At 38.4% G+C, this 6,000-nt stretch overlaps 1 long non-coding RNA gene across 1 annotated transcript; it reads right to left on the bottom strand.

The window, feature by feature from the left end:
- Positions 1-3,721: 3,721 nt before the first annotated feature.
- LOC125140124 lies at positions 3,722-4,241 on the bottom strand. Its single transcript, XR_007139364.1, has 3 exons — positions 4,099-4,241; positions 3,880-3,945; positions 3,722-3,756 (listed from the first exon to the last, which is right to left on the bottom strand). It is a non-coding gene; the product is annotated as an uncharacterized LOC125140124 (long non-coding RNA).
- Positions 4,242-6,000: the final 1,759 nt, after the last annotated feature.

Here is a 6,000-nt window from a genome sequence, read left to right as displayed (position 1 = left end):
TTCCTTCATTTCACACCACTCGTGCTCCCAGAGCATTGTGACATGCAAATTGTGTGTGTTTTGCAAATACTTTATCTTTTCCAACGACTTAACCCTGACATCACCAAAGCTAACTTTGCGGTTAAGAGGATGCGGTGCTGATCAGGGAAAGCACTTTTCACAGCCGTGATAAAAACAACCGAGAAACTCAAAAGCCTTACGCGTCTGACCCACTTCACAATATCCGTCAACGAAATATGAACCGAACCTGACTTCACCTTCATTCAGAGCATGTTGAATAGGTAGGTTATGTGTGGCGGAAATGTATTCGAGCCACTGAATGGCAGGTGTTGAGTAAGATTTCTGTCTGTTGATGTAATTATCGAGAGGTGGAATGGCGAGAATGTTTTTTTCGAGAAACATTGTTCTAAATATTTTAAGACAAACGGAAGCTATCATAACGGAATTAAAAGGATCCACCGTTGTACTTTTTTGAATTTCATTTCTGAAAGCTATACAACCTTTTCTCAAAATGTCTACGTCATTTACACAGTATTCAGTCATCTCTTTCTTGAAATCAAAAACTTTGTCAGACACCGTCGCATACCACTTGAAAAAATCCTCCCTGTCTTTAGACATCATGTTATCCACACCATAAAACTGAGGTTCGGGGTACGGTCCTACATAGTTTTGATTTTCTAACGTGTTCCAGAAATGAGGAAAATAACCTTTCTTTTTTTTCTGAGAACCCCATGGCCTTAGGAAGATTGCTAAGCTTCATGGGTAAGAAAGACAGGCTATCGATGTATTTCTGGTTGAAATCGGTATCGGTGAAACACAGTATCTTTCCGCCTTGTGCAATAATCTTGGGCGTGACTCCTTCTTTCACTAAATGGTTTAGCAAAAGGTATGAATCAAACCCTCTAGCATTATGCGCGATAAAGGTATAACCTCTGAATCTCCCACGGCGGAAATGTCTAAAAAGAACGCTGCGATGCATGTGTCACCTGAAAACACCCATGTCTGACCACGGTAATTAATACAGCATAAGAAATTAGCTATATGAGTACCTGTTTCCTGTCTAGTTTCAAAATCATAAAAGAGGTATCTCCTATTAGACTTTTCCCTCTTTAAAGGCTGTATAAAACACCTGTGTTCACAATCTGTATCAGGTTTTTCACCACAGAACTGACACAAACTCTCAGGGCAAACGTGACGTTTAAGACCAAATGGGGTGTGGTACACCCTATTACACTTGCTGCAGTAGAATCCTCTATTGCACTGAGAAAATTCACCTCCTTCTGATTGGTGCAACGCTTTGTGACTATCGAAACAATATTTTGATCTACACAACCTCATACAATCCGGGCATTTTGTTATGTTTTGAGGGTGTTTGTAGCAGTCTACATCACAACAAACGTTACAACTATATGCACAACTATGGATCCGCATATCCTTAACCCCCGAGTGACAGAAATGACAGACATACCGTGATGGTTTTTAACACCGTAATAATGATGGTCATGCAAAAACAAGTACAACGTTTTTTCATGCGGTGTCTTGCTGGTTTGAAAGAAAGAGAATCCTGCTTTATCACTAGTTTTGTACACAATTACAATTTTACACTGTAAATGTGCCTCAAATTTACTCACATCGGCAAAGGTGACGGGTGTGTTTTCAGTTAAACCTACAGCGTATTGGAGCTGTTTAGCAATTTTTTCATTTTGAAAATCGCTTTTATCACGATTTAAAAGCTGTGTAATGCATAATGCAAAGTACATGTTGTCTTTATTGTAAAAAATATACAAGTGTCGCATCTTCTGTACAACTTCTGAATTGAATATTGTAGCAACTTTCTGTCTACGACCTATACCACCGCGAGGTGGTCGAACTATCTGTACTACCAGTTCAAGCGAATTATCCGTAAATATGTCACGATTACTTTGAATGGTATTTTCGAGCATGGTCAAAAAAGACTGTAAATCGATGGCTCCATTGACTAGTTGAATGTGAGATGACACATTGAGTGTAACACCTCTAATTTCAACGGTGACATAATCCTTAGGTGAAATCATTTCATTCGCAACTTCTATCACGCTGTTTAAAATCTCTAAAACATAATTATAAAATTCAGCAAAACTGTTGACATTAGCGATAGAAGAAAAATTCACTCTTCTTATGATCTGTGTTATTGAAGTTGTCACGATTAATTATCCTAATATTACTATCTACACCATGGCCTATTTGATTGTTTTCAACACTAGGTGGCGCACTGTTTATGTGATCTAAGGGTACATTTTCAACAGTAGGTGGCGCATTGTCTACGTGATCTAAGGGTACATTTTCAGCAGTAGGTGGCGCATTGTCTACGTGATCTAAGGGTACATTTTCAGCAGTAGGTGGCACATTGTCTACTGATGTATCATTTACCATTTCAGGAATGTACTCATGATCAGTTTCGGGATTTTGCAGAACATTAACAGGTTGGTTGATTAAGTTAATGATAGTCATTTAACAAAATAAGATTTTGATTAAGACCGTGAAACAAATCTTGTTGAGATGCAGGTTCTTGATGTTGACAGGTTACTGGAGGTGTTGCATTAACGACACTTTGTTCGTTAGATAAGTTAAAACTATCGTTCAATTGGTTTACAGCTTATATCAAAAAGGGATTTGACTGCACAGGTTGATCTTGATCATTTAGACTATTCTGCAACGTTGACAGACTCTGATTCAATTCTAAGAACACGTCATGATGAGGTAGCTGTGTTTGTGTCGCTGTTAAACTATCAGTCAACCCCGGATTAGGGCTCTGAATATCATGTCTGTGTCGATCTTAAACCATCATTCAACTCATTGACTGCATCGGATAAATTGTGGTTCAGGGTTGTGTACGGGTCACGTTGTAACAGACTACTTGAAAAAGTCGAAGTTTCACCAAAACAGAGATCATGTGACGATGTAGGGTCATTTTCAATTCTATTTTTTTTAGCTTCTGAAGAGGGAGAATTACTCGAACACTTCTGAGCCATTTCTAAAATAATATTGTCTTAACAATACTTTATTCACCATAACACACCAATTTAAGGATTCCAGAGTATTATGCAAGGATTGAACATACTCACTGTCAGAAATGTTTTGTAGTGCGCTGTAGACATGCTCAAAGTTTTCAGTTATTCTATCCCTTAGCTGAAAAAAATCCTGAAGAGTGTCTCCAATGTTGAAATATTCTTGTCCTTCAAAGCCACCTCCGGTTACGTTAGCACCGACATCTCCAATGTTGAAATTTTCTTGTCCTTCAAACCCACCTCCGGTTACGTTAGCACCGACATCTCCAATGTTGAAATTTTCTTCAACGGATTGAAAGTAGTTTCTTACTCCTTCGTAGACGGTATCTAAATAGAATACAGATTACAGAAAAATGTGTGGAGGATTGTTTTACACTCTTAAGGATTGATTGAAAAGAGAATGCTAACGACCTTACCCAAAAAATCTAAACTATCGTAGTCAGTGTAGTCAGACGTTGTTCTGGTGTCTTCTGAATATGTCACACATACAAAATAATGAATAATTAAATAATTAAAATATCATAAGTTTAATGAAAGATTTACAACATACATATTTTCATGGTGTAACTTACCCGTAGTTTGAAAACTGGTCTGAGCTGTGGGGTTACTACAGCTATCGACTTTTGGATAGATTCCGGATGTTCCCCCGTTCTTAGGCCTAGCACGTGCGTTGTAGAGTCGTCGTCGGAAATAATCTCAATACAACTGTCTAAAAATGAATAAACAATGAATTAAATAAATAAATATAACATTTAGATTATAATGTAATATATGATAAAACAATCGACTGAAGGAAAAAAAAACACAGATCTAAGAGTCAGAATGAAATTACCCTGGAAGGGTCGCGTTTGTTTGATACGTTTTCACAGACAATTGTGTCAGATAGGCTGGTCTTGTTCTGTAATTAAAACAGACTTTACGTATAAACCCAACTAAAACTAGTTATAATAAGTCACTCTTCTAAATATTGAAAATCTCATATATGGTCATATCAAACGATAAGCATTCTAATACTTATAAATTTACAATAAAGTTAATAATAAGCTCTTACCTATTGAAAAGGCCATGCTCTCAATGCTTAGAAGATCGTAGATGTTCTGTTCCGTTGTGGGATTTCCAAAGACGCGAAGTCATAGCCAAATTTTCGGAAAATTCTCACTTTTTACCTACACGTGTGTGGGCGTGTCCGCTCAGGGTTGTGTGAGGGTTTTTTGCTCATGCACGTTTGCGCGTGTGCACGTTTCCGCTCAGGGTGCGCGTGTGCGCGTCTTTCTTCTCACGCGCGTTTGCTCAGAATGCGCGTGTGTGACGTTATAGATAGCACCCCCATTGACTAATGATCAGACTGAGAGACGCTCCTAACACAACGGAGGTGTCATAATCTTGATTTGAAAACCATCCGGTCTGAGGGGAGGGGTAACCTATCGCAAAACACCCCCGGATCAAACACGAGTTTTAAGTACCTATCTCTATCTAGTCAATCAAACATATGGACTTGTTTAACAACACTACTTTCCTCTGAGGGGTCATAAATCCCCATTTAAAAAAACAACAACAAAACATAGGTCCTTGTTTTACAATACTGCTTCCTCTGAGGGGGGTTAAAACAAACCCATTTTTAAAAACATACGTCCTTGTTTTACAACACTGCTTCCTCTGAGGGGGGTTAAAACAAACCCATTTTTAAAAACATACGTCCTTGTTTTACAACACTGCTTCCTCTGAGGGGTCATAAAACCCCATTTAAAAAAAACAACAAAACATAGGTCCTTGTTTTAATTACTTGTCACCTGTCTACGGGAACAAGGCAAAAACATATTTCCTTGTTTTACAACACTGCTTCCTCTGAGGGGTCATAAAACCCCATTAAAAAAAAACAACAACATAGGTCCTTGTTTTAATTACTTGTCACCTCGACTCCCACGATATTCTTTTAGACAGGCTTTCCACTATTGGCATCACCAACACGCCTCTGAAATGGTTTCATTCATATCTCTCTGATCGCACACAGTTTGTTCAACTAAAATCATTCACCTCTTCTGTAGTTTCCGTTACCTCTGGTGTTCCCCAGGGCTCTGTTCTTGGCCCTTTGTTATTTATTACTTACCTTTTACCCCTTGGTCATATTTTTCATAAACATCAGGTTAAGTTTCATTGCTATGCGGATGACACCCAGCTCTACCTTTCCACAAAACCACATTCTAAACTCCCTCCATCTGCTCTTTCTGATTGTCTCATTGACATAAAATCATGGTTTTCAGCAAATTTTCTTAAACTAAATAGCAATAAAACAGAATTTCTGCTTATAGGCACAAAAACTGTGCTTAACAAATTTTCGAATTTTCTTATTTCCATTGATGAATCTCTCATAGCTCCCTCATCTCAGGTTAAGAGTCTTGGTGTCATCTTTGATAGTACCCTTTCTTTTACCTCACATGTAAATAATGTTACTCGGGCTGCATACTTTCACCTTCGAAATATCAATAGGCTTCGTTCCTTTCTCACCACTCAATCTACCACCACTCTTATTCACAGTCTAGTAACCTCCCGGCTTGACTACTGTAATTCTCTTCTCATTGGGCTTCCTCACAAAACCCTTCATAAGCTGCAACTCGTTCAAAACTCTTCTGCCCGTATTATCACTCGTACTCCCTCTATCCATCATATTACACCTGTTCTGGAACAGCTACACTGGCTTCCCATTAATTTTCGTATCAAGTATAAAATTCTTCTTCTAACATTTAAAGCTATCCACAATCTTGCACCTTCATATCTTCTTGATCTTCTTCATACTCCAAAACCAACTCGCACTCTTAGGTCTTCTTCTTCCACTCATTTCATTGTTCCCTCTGTCCGTCTTGTAACGATGGGGAACAGAGCTTTCAGTTACTCTGCACCTCAGCTCTGGAACTCACTTCCATCTGAGCTCCGTAATATTGATTCTCTTTCATCA

The sequence above is a fragment of the Tachysurus fulvidraco genome, chromosome 24 (genome assembly GCF_022655615.1).
Source record: "Tachysurus fulvidraco isolate hzauxx_2018 chromosome 24, HZAU_PFXX_2.0, whole genome shotgun sequence".
Taxonomy (NCBI): Eukaryota; Metazoa; Chordata; class Actinopteri; order Siluriformes; family Bagridae; genus Tachysurus; species Tachysurus fulvidraco.
This window is presented reverse-complemented; position numbering and strand designations above follow the sequence as displayed.